This window comes from Gopherus evgoodei, chromosome 15 (assembly GCF_007399415.2).
Source record: "Gopherus evgoodei ecotype Sinaloan lineage chromosome 15, rGopEvg1_v1.p, whole genome shotgun sequence".
Taxonomy (NCBI): Eukaryota; Metazoa; Chordata; order Testudines; family Testudinidae; genus Gopherus; species Gopherus evgoodei.
This window is the reverse complement of record NC_044336.1, coordinates 17,319,827-17,336,083: the sequence shown is the minus strand read 5'-3', so window position 1 is coordinate 17,336,083 and position 16,257 is coordinate 17,319,827.

Genomic DNA, 16,257 nt, shown 5'->3' with positions numbered 1-16,257 from the left:
GATCAGTTTGTGGTGTTCATAACCTGTTAATATGAAAATTATTTAAAAAAATTAAAATGTGTTTTCGTAAGAAGCTTGCATATAAATTTAACTAATTGTCCTGATGTCACTCTAGAAGGCAAACAATTTCTATTCCTGAGTTAGTTGCTTCCAGATCACAGCCAGAACTGTCCTTGTATGGCATTAGGACAATATCTTTTATATTGTTTTGCTGCTCACTTTCATTTTAATGATTTTTTTTAAGTTAAACTAGGATAAGGATAGGGTATTCTTGCTCAGATACTAGAAGGACTCTTACTGTAATTAAAGCAACAAACTCATCTTTTGTATTCATAACCTCCAATTGCCCTGAAGAGGAGTATTAAACTTCGAAGCATGCCGATCTCAGACTGATTTCTTTTCAAAAAACAGAACTGGAAACTGACTGATAAAGCAGCACATCTTGTACAATGCAGACTCCTATGAGAAGGAAGCTGCCTTTATATTGTGTCCAATAAAGCACCAGAATGGTGTTGATAGAGGACTTTTAGGGACACATTTTCAGTTCGAGAATTACACAAAGTAAAACTATTTCCCCATGCTAATTTTTCCCCTACTATTACTCACACCTTCTTATCAACGGTTGGAAATGGGCCATCCTGATTATCACTACAAAAGTTTATTTTCTCCTGCTGATAATAGCCCACCTTAATTGATTAGTCTCATTATAGCTGGTATGGCAACATCCATTTTTTCATGTTTTCTGTGTATATATATATCTTCCTACTGTATTTCCCAGAGCATGCATCCGATGAAGTGGGTTTTAGCCCACGAAAGCTTATGCCCAAATACATTTGTTAGTTTCTAAGATGCCACAAGTACTCCTAGTTCTTTTTGCTGATACAGACTAACACGGCTACCACTTCTGTTAACTATAGGACTGTGACTAATTTCTTGTGCTCTCTCCTGAAAATTTACCGCTTCATGACTAAGAACAGCCAAGCCACCACAATCAAGCCCTTTTTTGATGTTCTCAGTGGCTTTAGAGCTATAGAAGTCTAACCCTGAGGAGCAAATTCCTAATAGACATCAGTAATGGCAATAAATGCTGAGCACTGTAATGCCATTAGACAAGTAATTAAATATTTTGCACTTTATAGTGGCTTACTGTCGGGATCTCCAAGTACTTTAATTGTGCTTCACTCCACTCAGATTAAGTATTATCATCCCTGCTCTACAGATGAATGAATCCAAAAGTATTTAAGAGACTTGACCAATGTTGCTCAGCAAGTCCATTTCAGCCGAGAAAAATCCTCAGCTGTTCTGGATCATAGTGCTGTACACTATGCTAAAGACCAGATTTCAGTCTGGTTTGCAAAAGTGACTTTGAGAAGCTATAAATGTATAGATGTATGGCTTTCTATATATTTGATAGCAGTGTTATGGAAGGAGATGGTCCTTTCTGACTTTATTTCTTAATTCTGCTAAAATTAGAGATGGGCTAGAATAAACATTCTTTTAGCCAGCATTAAGGTTGTATTGTATCAGTACAATTCTTGCAACTTACTATTGTAAAAATAATTTTAAAAGTATTTAAAGGGACAACAGGTCAAATGTGGACCGAATAAGCTTTAAAAATATGAGACCAATGTAAATGCTTTTATTACTTAAATTAAAAAAAAGTCCTTTTAACAAAAAAATTCAATGTGGGCACTGTTAACAGCCCAAAAACTGCAGCACGGTGCTAGCGTAAGAGGACTTGAAAGTGAAATTGCCTAGAAAATGACAAAAGCAAAGCTGATTATTTGGCTGTTACTTCTCAAGCTGAAAGGAATGTAAAAAGCCAACAAACAGTGTAAAGAGTGAAAAGGGAATTTGATATTTAAAAACTTCTTTCTGATGGTGATAATTCAAGGTGATGTTTGAAGTGCAAGTAAAGAAACTGTTGGGGTTTTTTGGGGTTCCCTTTAACATTTGGAGTTGATTGCGCTGCCCAGTATCATCATTTCCTGACATCCAGGCCAACAGCAAGTTTTGTTGTTGGCTGGAAGTTCATGGAGGCACAGATCTAGAATATTACAGGTCATGATATACATGGAGTATTGGGTACAAATGACCTGTGCCATGAAACCACCATGGTTCTGGGCTGCTTTAGAGGTAGGAGGACCAGGCTGTGAAGAGGCTGCCCAGGGAACATGTACAGCAGCCAGCACAGAAGGGCTGTACACTAGGGGTCTGCCCGACTTCCAGAATGGTCAGAAGAGCAAGCCAATGTAGTCAGATAGTTAAACAACCTCTGATATGTTTTAGGGAAGGAGTGGCAGCTGCATATGCTGAGATGATAGACAGACAGGAACTACCCAAATTTTGGAACCGTTAGGCAGAGACATGTTCTCTGCTGGGTCCATATCTTTCACTCCCTCTCTCACTGTTGGTATGTATGATGTTTTATGCCAAATAAGATAGACATATTATTACATTATGCAGTCCTGTAATAGTTGGAGTATGAGCCAGAGGACAGGTCTGATTCCTTGGTTTGAGGCCAGTGACCATGCTGCTTTGAATTGCCCAAGGAGTTTAAACATTGCAGAGAAACTGGGCAGGATATCAGTGAACAGCACATCCCTCTTGCTCTGTATAACTTTGGAACTCAGACTCTCTCCTCAACTATCTGGATGACTGATTAGTGACTTGCGCATCTGCCACATGCTTCACTACAGGACTTGTAGCAGCTACCAAGAAGTATCTTGCTGGATCCCAAATACAGGCTGTGCATGTTCAGACATGTAGGCTGATCCTCGTGCTCTAAGTCTTCTCTTCACCACTCTTCATCTTATCAAATACTTGTAACATTTTCTGCAGTGGGTTTGATGGCTCAGCAAAAAAGGAAAAGGAGGATGCAACACTGGCAAACCAGGTGGCCGCTTCTGCCAGGTTTAGGCCTCAGCCAAGCACTGAAATTCTTTGCTAGAAACCAGTCTGTTGCACCTGTATAGTGTTATGGTTAAGATGGGTACTGAACTTACAACAATGTGTTTAGTGTTTGAACTTTATGAAATCCTTGTAAGTTGCTGCGTGCATTAATCTCACTTATATCATTATCATATGTGCTAAGGTAATATTTAAGTTTTTGCTCTATAACTGTGAAAAATGTTTGCTCTGAAACTGTGAGCCCAGTCAGGAGGGATCCTGTCTTGTCCATCAAGAAGGGCTATCAAAACTAAATGGGCCATTACGGAACATCACAGTACAAAGACTGGAATTGCCTACCTGCAAAAGGGTTTGTCCTATCAGATTGAATTCTGGAAGAAGGAAATTAAAAATGTTCTTGTCAGCTATTTTCATCTCTTTCGCTGTCTGGACTCTCACAGGGCCGAAGTTCTGAAACAGAAGCTGAGCTCTCCAGACTCAACCTGGGTTGGCCCTAAAAGACATTTAGCTAACAGATTACTACAACTCTGTCACCTTTTGGAACCAGAGACTGCAACTCATTTGTGTATATATGCTTGCCTGCTTTAACCTTGTAATAACTCATTTCTTTTCTTAGTTATTAAATCCTTAGGTAGTTTACTCTCGGATTGGCTACAAGCATTGTCTTTGATGTAGGATCTAAGGTACAAATTGACCTAGGGTAAGTGATTGGTCTCCTGGGACTGGGAGCAACCTGAATATTATTGTGATTTCTGGTGTAGTGACCCATCTATCACTAAGTCCAGCTTGCCTGGGTGGCAAGAGAGACGGGGAGTGTCTGTGACTCCATGGTAAGACTGTTATAGTGCCTGAGGAGTTCACACTTGTTATTGGGTTGATGAAATCTAATTATAGAACATACCACTGGTCTGGGGTCTCTGCCCTGAGGCTGGCACTCATGGTCATGAGCCACTCCAGATAGCTGGACAGAGGAGACAAATTTCTTATGTGTAGGAGTTAAAGAAGGGCGGGGTGGGGGAGAGGAAGGAGAGCTTCATTCTGCTAAAAGCAGAAGAACTGATCCTCATCCACCTCCTCTCTCCCTGGCTTTAGGGAGCAGTGCTCCCCACCATCCTCTCTTCCTTGACTAGTGCAATGCGAACTCCTATTCCATTTCAGTCTACTTCAACCACTGCTTTTAATGTTGTGAGGGACGCTTTATTATATGAGCAACTTTTTTCCCCCCGAAGTGAAGGGTTTCAGAGTGTGTAGCACCATCACCACCACCGACCCCGCCACCCTCCCCGCATGCTGCTGAATGTGTGTCCTTCATTGCCTTAAGGATTAGTGTAAGGCAAAATATTAACACCAAAGAATTACATTATTTTGAGCTGTAACCAGTTTTTAAAACCAGTTAAGTTGTTATTAGGATTGGTGGTCCTAAGGTGATTTTTGTTTTCCCCCCAGTTGCCCACTGAGCTGGTAACATCCAGTGTCAGAGCAATTCATAAAGCATAATTCCTGCTGTGACAAAGTCAGACCCGATGGCTGTAAGAAGGTCTTGGAAGGTCGATATGTTGGGCCTTTAACAGTCCAGGTCTTTTTTCCTATAAGCTGAAAAGGGGTTACCTCAGCTCAATTAGGATCACCTGAATCCAATTAAGGGCTGCCTCAAGCCTTTAAAAACCCCTCCTCTGGGCAGAGGAAAAGGGAAGGGAGGGACACAAGTTCCTGTGGGAAATAATCTGCTCCAGGGTGAGAGGCTACGTCCATGCCCATAGGGGAAATAGCCAAACCTAAGTGCCTGCTAGGGGAAGGAGAGATGCCCTGGGGCAACCAACAAGATAACACCCTGCACCAGCGAGGAGGCAGTGAAAGGTAGCCTCTGGGGTGTTTTGTTTATGAGTCTGTTTCCTTTTTATTTCACAGAGGATCACCCCTTGGGCCCACCCTGAAAACACAACCAAGGGAGCACAGAAAGGGGGAAGACAAACCATGCCCTGAGTGGGGCTGGTTACCCCAGGCCCACCATTGCCAGATGGGGAAGTGCTCAGTGTAGTGAGAGGAAGGGGGTGCCATGCCTCACTGTCCAAACTGGGAAACCTAGGTTTTAATTTTGGATACTTAATCCATAGACTTTAATGAATTCCTGGTTAGTTATCCACTCTTTCATTAGACCTATTCAATTCTCTCTCATCTTGGGAGGTTGTTTCAACAGTTGTTTGTTTAGCTGAACTTTTATTAAAGGTCTCATTGCATAATAAACCAGTATGTCTTTCATCAGCTTTTGTAGCACTGACATGTAAATAAGTCAAGTCAGGCCTGGATGGCAGGATGGATTATTGCACTAATTCTGTCTACGTACCTCATTGTAATTTAGTCAAGCTCACCAAAATGAGTTTAGAGGGCTCAACCGAGTTGGTGTTTGAGAGAAGTCTGGGACTAAAAAAAAAGCAAAATTACTTCAGGGAAGGATTGAGGTGCCTGGGTAGAGAGGTGTGGAAAGATTGCATAAAATAATGGCCTGCTTTAGGCTTTAGGCATTTGAAATCCTGTAGTTCAATTATTTCCTTGGACTTCTGGGGAAAGAGGAGACGACCTCATTCCTACCCTCCTCCTCTATCTAAAACTATACAAAACTAGAACGGAACTGAACCTTTAACTGAATTGAATCTAACTGTTCCAAGTTTTCGGCATTGATGCAGATGTCCTTTTTGCTTTCACATGCTCTTAATTTTACTTTAATATCTAACAAATAGGAAACTGGAGCAAGACTACTGTTGTAATGTTGCTCTTTATGCAAAAAGAATGTGAAGAAATCACACAGGCACAGTTGGGTTCCAGGTAACGGTTTCCTAACTATACACAAATATGCATCCTGGTGCACTGAGACTTATAAAACAAAGAATGTGGGGTGACCACTACTAGAGGGATCACGAATATTTAAAGAGATACCACCCTATTCCAATACAAAACAACTACATATAGTGGATTTATAATATTAGAGATGAGCAGATTGTTTTATGAGATGCCTAGCTTTGCCACCTGACAAACACAACACTAGCTTGTGGAGTGAGATATCCCTAGAGTGGAATTTTCAGAAGTGCCTTCAGAGCACAATTCCCAACAGGCTCTTTTTAAAACCCCACCTCTAAACCTTTGGTTGATAGTTCTCTATTCATGGCCATGGAAAGTAGTTTTAACTCCTCCGGGTTCTCCCTTGCCAGGCATAGTTAACAGTGATGCTAATACTTAGAGTATCATAGATTATTAGTGTTGGAAGGGACCTCAGGAGATCATCTAGTCCAACCCCCTGCTCAAAGCAGAGCCAATCCCTAAATAGCCCCCTCACGGATTGAACTCACAACCCTGGGTTTAGCAGGCCAATGAGCAAACCACTGAGCTACTTCTATTATGCCTCTCATACAGCCCAGGCACTCAACTCAGACAGCCTATGCTATTAGCTCTGCAGCAGGCTTACCATTTATTGCAACATGAGGGATACCCCCAAAATATTCCCAGTTATAGAGCTGATTTATAGGAGGCTCCAGAACCTCATTTTGTTTTACTGGTCTTCATAGTTTTGATCAAGAACTATTGCTAAAATGAAACCTGAAGGGGTTTTTATGCTCAAATATGAGTGCAGGAACAGAAGAAGCTTAAACGAGTGTAGAGCACTGGAACGCAGTGCACAGAACTCATCTTCTGCATTCATAACCTGTGATTACCCTGAAGGGATTTATTAAAATTCAAAGCATGCTGATCTCAGACTGTTTGATTTCAAACACAAAATTGGGAACTGACTTTGATATATATATTTGAGAAAAAAAACATGCATCACAACACAGAGCTCTCTTGTGAAGATGCATTAATTTACATTGTCACGTAAAACAACATGTGTTGATACACAGCTCTTAACTTCAGAGAACAAACAAGAATCCACCCTATATTTTTGGGTTCAGTCTGCTGTTTGATGTGTTTGGTGTGTTTAGAGCTTATGAAAAATAGTAAGACCATTTTCAATAGACATAAACAACAGTATAACCTGTACAGTCCTTCCTCTCCTGTACCCACAAATAGACTGCCATAAATTGAAGAACACAAGCATATTGAGCCATCTCTTCTTGATATTAACTCAAGATGCACAACTGGAAATAGGATCCAGATTTCCAACACACTATAAAGTTTAGAAGTGTTGGTGATGGATTTGGATCACTATAGACATACAGGTTTACTAGCAAAATTTGGATTCAGACTCCTACAGTGACTTGTCTCCCTTCATCTCTTTCTACTTATAAAGTTCAGGGGTGTTCATATCAAGATTTTTTACTTGAAGCAGTCTGTAATATCAAGTGTTATCTTTGAAAACACTGATTCAAACCAAATGCATCTGTTGACTAAAGAAGCAGAGAATTGGGGACCATAGAATTATACAGTGACAGCCATTTTGTAACTTAACAGGAGCTCTGCTGTTTTATTATTTAATAACTCCCAATAGTGTGCCAGGCACTTTGCAGACATCATGGTTGCTGCCTGGATGAGCTCATGGACAGAGTGTGCTGTGAAACTTGGCAATGATAAATTCATGGGGTCCAATCACTTTCATTCATTTGTTTATAGTTTGGTTTTAATCATGAGTTGTTCTTTCGGTTTTCTTTTGAATAAACCTTCATTGTCTGTTTATAAATATTGAACAAGTCATCTGAATTATTGGCCCATGGAAGACTCAGATGCAATCTCTTGTATTAGAAAGTGCTTACAACAGGAAAGAAGAAAGGTGATTTGTTCATCCATCAGTTCATGAGGATTTAGCTGAGAAAAATCCCATGAACTGATGATTATTGGGTATATATTTCCCTAGAGGTCTAACTTTTAAAGCTAATGAAGCATTTTCTTCTATATACATTTGAAGTGGGGAAAGTGGTAGACATCAAGGTTGGGGAATGGCAGAAGAATGACCATGAGTTGTTTAAAAGAATGTTCCAACTCCATGGAAGAGGTTCATGCAATATCCTTTGAGGCAGAGAAGACTGTTATAATGAATAATAAGGAATTATTAATCCAGCTCTCTGGCACTCCTAGCTCTCAAACTCTATCGCCTGTTTTGCCTTATGTCACCGTAGAAGTGGATCTTAAGTCCTGGCGTAGAGTGAGAAGTCATGGAAGGGTCTGCAAGGTAAACTGCTCTCAGAAAACCCTTTTGTGATCAAAATCGGGTGGTCTGAAGAGGGGTGTGTGGTCTTTTTGTCCTTTAAGGCCTACCTGAACCTATACTTGCAAAATAGCTTTACAAACGTACAGGTCAATACAATTCTTTAGGCCTTAATATACCCTCTGTGATGGCTCCCCTCCACCCCCACTCTCCTTTTTAAATTAAGCCTCCGAGGGCTCCTATGGAGAACATGTTCTATAGTTCTATTTAATATTAATTTCAAAATATTAGTGAAAATACCAACTTTGTGCCTGGAGGCCTGATTCTTGAAATAGTCCAGACAGATTAAAAAGGTATTTTTTAAAAACCAATGCCTGGCTGCTGATAGCCACCATCTGGAAGCAGTGATTGCAGAGCTGAAATTGGATTCACCAGAGGAGGTGGCTATGTTGCTTGATGCTGAAATAGTCTTTGATAGACTGGAGAAGAAGTGGGGTTTTTTTTAATTGTAGTTGAAGTTGGGTAAATGCTTTTATAAAAGATACACCATTAAAATTCTGTATTTATACCCCAAGGGCAGTGGCAATAACCCAATTTTTTTGTTATGGTTTCAAATTGCACATGGGAGGATTAGGTAAACATGCACCTCCCCTCCTCCCTTTTATCATCATTTACTCTGTTCCTTATTTGAGCCCCAGCAGAATATTCCAAATTCCTGGTGCTGAAGTTGATTTTTCTTTGTGCATTTAATTGTTTTAATACACAGCCAGATTTTTAGAAGTGCTTAGCACCCAGAGCGATCACTGAGCACAGAGCAATTCTGAAAATCAGGCCACATATGACCTGTCCAAGGTCACAGAAGAAATTGGTCAAAACCAGGATTGGAACTCAAGATTTCCTGTCTCCTGATCCTATGTTCAAACCACTAGACCCAAACCTCTTTTTGTTGTAGATCGATGTGCTAATCTGGTGCATTTCACATGTTTTGTGAAGTTGGTTTACACGTGAATGACAAACAAGGAGAATCCTTAAGTATTTGGCTTGTGTTTATTGAGGCATGAACTATATTTTTTAAATATGCTCTTTTGAACTGTAGTTATTAAAGCTGGTTGGAGTATTTCAAAGCCGAAATGTTTGAGACTTACTGGTCAGGAAAAGACTTCAATTAGAGAGCATGCATGTATGCCCTGGACCCAAGAAACCTTTCTGAATCGAAATGCTCATGTGACACAATTCTGTTCATTAAAACATTTTAAAGGGTGTTGTTTTCATCCCAGTGTGGAATGAATCTTGGGCCTCAATGTCAAAATTGAGGACTTCCCAACCCAGCCACCATTTTGGTCAGCCCCTCACCTCATTAAGGCAGTAATCAAAGGCCTTCCAGATCCCAGGCAACAAGAAAGACCAATGATCCTGTTCAACCATGAAGACTCATGGATTCTAACAAATCAAAAAACCTGCTAAAGGACCACAGTACTCCAACTCACACTGTACACTAGCCATGACCATTAACGCATTGGCCCCAAACTAGCATTTTCCTCCCCAGAGCCCACTCAGATCTCTTTAGTTTTCTGACGCCGTGCAATAGACAAAGAGAGAGTAGTGGAAACTTGAGCATTCATGGTGGGAAAACAAAGGATGAAACACACAGGATGAAACACAAATTTCTGAAAGCCTATGAAGAAGCTGTATTACAGGCTAAGAGAATTTTCCTTTCCCTCTCCTTTTAGGCTGCCAAATCCCATCTCAAGAAGCTATCCAGAGTGGTAAATGGCTTCATCACACCTGAGTGCCTACAGGCTGCATGAGAACTGGGCACCAAGCACTGCAGAGAACTATCATCCTATGTCGGTAAAAAGATCATGCACATTTGAGAGGCCTTCCCAAACAGCATGGATCTGCCCTGCTTACAATGCTCAACCAAACACCCCACGGCCCACCTGCATTCCTGGAGTTCTATACATTCACTCCAAGAAGCTTGGACCACCTAAAGAAGGTTTGACCCAAGACTTGTAAATCTGACCCATGCCCTTCCTAGCTCGCGAGAATCATGAACAACTGGTGCCACTCCTGACAAACAGCCAACACTCCATCAGAGAAGGAATCGTCCCTTCCTCCTTCCAACACCCAATAGTCCAACCAACACTGGAAAAACCTCACCCTGGATATACTGGCTCTAACTGCAATTGCCCAGCATCAAACATCCAATTCTGACAAAGGCATGGAGAAGCTAGCCAAAAGGTAACCACAAGCTTTTTCTAACTGAAGCCAATATTCTCTAGACCCAGCACAATCTGAATTCAGGCAAGGATATTGACCTGATACCACTTTTGTGGCACTGATGGAAGATCTCCTGCTATCAATGGATAGAGGGCAGACTGGTTCACCTGACTGACTGCTATTTGTGTACAAGATGACTTATTGTACCAAATCCTGGCATGGCTTCCCGATACCTCTGTAACAGTACCGCGAGAGCTTCCTAAGTACTGATAGATTTGTTCTCAGAACACTCCTTGAAGAAGGCAAGTATTAACCTCATTTTACAGATGACGAGCTAAGGCACCAAAGCAATAAAATGACTCGCTCAAGGTGACAGAAATCTATGGTAAAGCCAGGATTTGCACGTCTCTTTCATCCCAATCCAATGCTTTAATCACAAGGCCACCATTGGGCTTGTAACATCTCTGTGTTAATTCCAGGTTACATCATTTATAAATTTCATTTATATTCTTGCCTACCTGTATAATCTCCATTATATTGCATGCAAATAACTGCTTACTCAATTGTTTACTTTCCTATAACTATCTTTTTGAATCACAGATAAATTGGTGAATTATTTTCTTTTAGATTTTTTTTAACCAGTAAGATTCATTGTTTTTAATAGAAACATCAGTGTTTGTTTTACTAGAGTGAGATGTTACGGGACTCCAATACAATATTCAGTGTCTCTGGTTATGGTTTTAAATAGCTTTCACTAACAGAGCCCCATCAGTTTTGCAGCTGATGTATAGCTGTTGGAGAGTATTTGACATTTGCTGCTTCAACCTTGACTCTTTAAATAAAATAATTCCTTTGACACCACGGGGGTGATTCCTCCAGGTGGCACAGAAATAGATAAAGTCATCTAAATACATTCTCAAGACTTGGAATGACATGATTTAGCCACATTTGTAAGGGGGAAAAAAAAAAGGCATGAGATGTCTGATTCATTTGCCAGGAAAAATGTGGATTTATTATATGACTGTAGGCTAAAGTCATATTAATTTTGTTCAAAATGAGGTATATGCTGGCACTAGAAGGAATTGCTGCAAAAGGTTCAAATCTTAAATCAAGCGCTGCTTCAAATAAGGTCATTAGTGACAGGCTGAAATGTTGCAAAGATTTGTTACCCTAAATGACATATGCTTGTAATGGCAGGGAAAAAAGTTAATGGGTTGCTGTGACCCTAGGCACCCCTATATTCACACCATATACACAACTTTAATATGTCTTGTGAAGTATCATAAGAAAGCTAACCACCACACTGGTTAGTAATATCATTGTAAAATGACATGTTATATGTGAAATCATAAATTCCTTCTGTATGGTGTTACTAGAACACGTTTAACATCAGACAGCCTTTCCTAGGTAAAGGTGATAAACAGAGATGTCCTACACAAAGGAAGGTGGGTTTACCTCAGTTTACATATTAGCAGTACTCAAAGCCATTGAGCTGAACAATCGGGGGTTGTCCTGATCCTGAACTTGAGACACAGAATTAACATGGCTCCTGCAACCCAGAAGGACACAGAAAATTTCCAAGAGGCCTTTCTGACTTGTAATACAAAGACATCCCTTTGGGGATGTAAGGAACACAGAGAGAAGACTCCATATTTATCCTTCACCTTAGAAGAGACAGAAACTAAGCTATTTGATCTTTGTGATGGGTCCTGACCAGGCTAAACAGGAAAAGATGGAAAGGAGGCTAAGAGTGAGATAAACCATCCCGAAAAGAGACTGTATCTTGCTAGATGAAGTTTCAGATTTTCAGGTGTGTGTTTTCACTTTTATTTGCTTACAGTCATTTCTGCCTCTCTCTCTTTTACTTGGTATCACTTAATCTCTGCCCCTCTGTGAATAAACTTGTTTTGCTTTCATTATGCATCTTCAGTGCCCTGTAAATTCAGCAAAGTGTGTGCTTCTAGGAAGCCAACAGATTGAAGTATTTTACTGTCTTTGTAAAGGCAGCAAACTTAACATTTTCTCTGGGAGGTCCAGTGAGAGGGACCAGTCCCTGCAAGAGGACAATTTGGGGAGTAATTTAGGGCTGGAAGGGTATTAACGTCATCCTGCAAGGCGTAACCAGGCTGGGAAGAGCCAGGGTGAGGCTCCTGGGCTGCTGGAGTCAGAGCTCTGAACCAAAGCTGCAAAGTCACTAGATAACTGGTGTTACATTTGAGTTCTGAATGTTTATTACTGAGGATTGCCATGGTAACAAAGTGCTTGACCTCCCATCCTCAACATGGCTTTCAAATTCTGTTCTGCTGGATGAAGGGATTCATAGGAACTCATATGAACTACTGAACTGAGCACTCTTTCATACTTTCTTAGACTTCGTAAGGGGCCAGATTCCACACCCACATATGAAATTCGACACACTTATTCCAGATTTACACTGCTATAGCAGAACAGTAACAGGCTCAATGAAGTTACTCCATATATATGATTGCAAGTATAATAAGGTCTACAGAATATTTACATATACTCCAGCTTTTAAGTTTCATGTGCCACGTGCTGGATAATAACGAGAGAACTCGATGTTTCCTAAAACTAAATTGACTCTTAATTAAAATAACTTTACAGTGATGCTGCAACTGCAGCTAGTATTCAAACATATATATGCACTTAGACTGACTTCTTGATGCCTCTTTGAACTTCTCTCCTGTAGTCTCTGTTCCTCCCTCCAAGTTCCAGATAGATTGCCACACATAAGAACCTAAAACTAAAAAGCAACTAGATTTTTATATAGGCAAAGATCACTTCACCTACCACTGGAATGCAGCTTAGTCTGTTATGGAGAACTGTTCAACATGCACAGTAACACTGCACAATAGTTTAGGACAGGATATGAAGAACGTTGTGTTCCATTGAAATATCAAGGGCAAGTTAAATAAATTACATTTTGTCATCCTAGAGTTCGATCAGCATTGTAGTAGGGTCAATAATCCTTCTCTGGTTAAAGTGCCATGAATATGTAATGGCAACAAATGAACAGATTGCTAAAAATGTAAATGAATCAAAATTAGTCATCTAAATAATGAATATTAAAGCAGGTGCCAATGCTTAGAGCCTGTGCTGCATTCATATATGTACTGATTTTGGACTTAAGTCCAGCAGAAGAAGATTACTGAGCTTGTTAGAAAACAAGACAATATTTGATTACAACAAAATTTTCTTGGGCCGTGAAATGAAAAGGCCTGAAGTCAGGGCCGGTGCTACCATTTAGGCAGCCTTGGCAATCGCCTAGGCACCAGGATTATTGGGGAAGCGGCAGGTGGCTCCGGTGGAGCTGCCGCAGGCATGCCTGAGGAGGGTCCGTTGGTCTGCAGCTCCGGTGGAGCTGCCGCAGTGGTGCCTGCGGATGGTCGGCTGCTCCCGCGGCTCCAGTGGACCTCCTGCAGGCACCACTGCGGCAGCTCCACCGGAGCTGCAGGATCAGCGTGGGGGGCGGCGAAATGGCCATGCGCCTAGGGTGCGAGAAACCTTGGCACCGGTCCTGCCTGAAGTTCATTTTTAAAAGATGAGTCCATCAAAAAAAGCAAAAGGGAGTATTTGTAACACTCCAGTATTGTACACACACACACACACACACACACACACACCTCTGCAAGTTACTGAATCTTCCACCAAGCTACCCAGAAAATCAAAATTATGCTGCAGCATACAAATGAGGTGAAATTGCTAATGTGAAAGAATCATCACTAATATTCTATTAAAGACATTTGTTTCAGCAAAAATCATTTAAAAGTCTTTGCAAACTTGAAATGTATGTAATATATTCACACACAGTGAAGTTGCAAGTGTATTATGAAAACTGTTATTAGTAATGTACAAATTAGTAACATTATCCCTTCTTACTTTGTGCATATATAAGATACATTACAGAATAGTATGTATACCAATACTACTGTGCATAAGGATTTGATTTGATTTCCTAACTTGAACACTTAATCAGAATCCAAGTGGTTCTTTAACATTTGTTTGCATGGGAGAACTAAGAGGGAATGTGATCTAGGATTAAAAAGAAGAAGAATGGGGTTTCTAGGTACAATTTATGTCCGTGCCACTTACTAAGTGAACAAGGACAAGATATTTAATCTTACCCAGGTAGGATAAGAACATTATATAGGAAAAAATGCTCTTTCACAGGGTTATTCCATTTTCTTGATCAAATGTGTGGGTGTAACTATAAACATGCTGTGCCTACATTTGATCCCGGTGACACTTCTCTGACTTCAATGAAGCTATACACATGATGAGTCTACCCTTGGGTTCTTCGTATTAGAAGGTTCTATTCTGATCTATGCCCTTTATGGATCACTGAAGGAATAAGCCTAGTATGATGCTATGCTTCTGGCTGCTTCTTTGCCTCCCCGTGACTGGGGCATTTAACAGAATAAGTGAGGGTTATATCCCTCCAGATGTTTGGCTTTTTGCCACTTCTTGAGATGAACCAGCATTTAGGGCTCAGTCATCTAACTTCTACCAGCTGGAATTGCTTCACAGGGCCCATGGACTACACCTAACTTGCTTACCATAGTCCCTGCAGATGCTAGTCCCCTAAACAACAGATGTTTGCAAAGGTTTTCCAGGAATTCACTGCAAGACCCCAAACACAGACACAGACACACACACACTCATATTAATAGTTCAAGCATTAAATAGCAGTACGTTTTGTAAACAGCTGTGATCAAGTGAAACAACATATGTGCTACCAAGGCGGCATCGCTGTCAAAAAGGGAAAACATTCTGCAGAAAAGCTGACACTTCCACCCATATGCAACCTGCCAACCTAAACTATCTCCACCTGGTACCTGTCCCCTAGTGAAACTGGTAATCCACTTTGTGAGTCAGCTCAATGCCATTTTAAAATGAGAGCTTTATTGTTCACAGCCAACTGATTATGCATGTGTATCCGTTCTGGGGTAAGATGGATTCCAAGCAGTGGAAGCCAGCACAGCTTTCTCTCCTGCACTTTCTGCACTTACGGTTTGTGGGACGAGGGGGTGCTATGCTAATTCAGAGGTAGATTAATTTTGAAAATTCAGTAATATCCTCTACAGCTGCTGAAGGGGGATAACGTGTCCAGTGAAAGGATTACTGCTCCACGAGGGAAGAGACAGAAGTGTCTTTCAATGGTGCCAAACTTCTGCAAACTAGGTTGTAATGTCCCATTTTGCAGCCTTCTGGGGAGCTCCTTTCCACGTGTGGAAGCACCATAACGTCTGCTGATGAGGGTAAAGTTTGTATTAGTGTAGCCAGAGCCATGGCCACAGGAAACAGGAGAGGTGAGATAAAAAGGAAAAATACAATACTATAACTTGTCGCTTAAAGGCATATACATCTCTGCATGCAACATTTCTCCCAATAGTCTCTTTTAAGCAGCCAGTCTTTCCGTTTCCCCATTAATCCTTCCGGCTTCATCCTATGGCTAGCCTGGGGGAGCTCTTAGTCTTCTCCTCAAGGCCTCTCCTTCATTCTTCCATAACTGCTTCTTTATCTCCCGGTTCCAACAAGCTTCTTGGTAATTCCTTCCCCTGCATGCCTTAACATGTGGTATGAACACTTCCATCCAAAATTACAGTTATGTATTTTTGTATTTCTTCCAATCCCTGCCCTCTCCCCAACTGAAAACAGCACTTTGTATTGAGAGCAGAATAAAAGAATTGAAGTTGATAGACCAAACCATTTTAAAGCTGTGAGGAGCCAAAAGAATTTGGAAGACTCTTTAAACGCTTTAAAAAAATCTTCTTCTGATGTTTGTCAGACATTCCAGGAATATTCTGTTTTGGCATGAGATATGGCATGCACGATTTCAGGATCATTCATTTTAGGTCAAGTTAGGGGAGGGAACTGAAATCTAGGCTTTTGTTGGAACTAGCTAAATTTTAACTATTGAGCAGCTACTGCCATTACAGAACATAATGTGGCAGACTTGGTAAAAGAGCTAACATTTG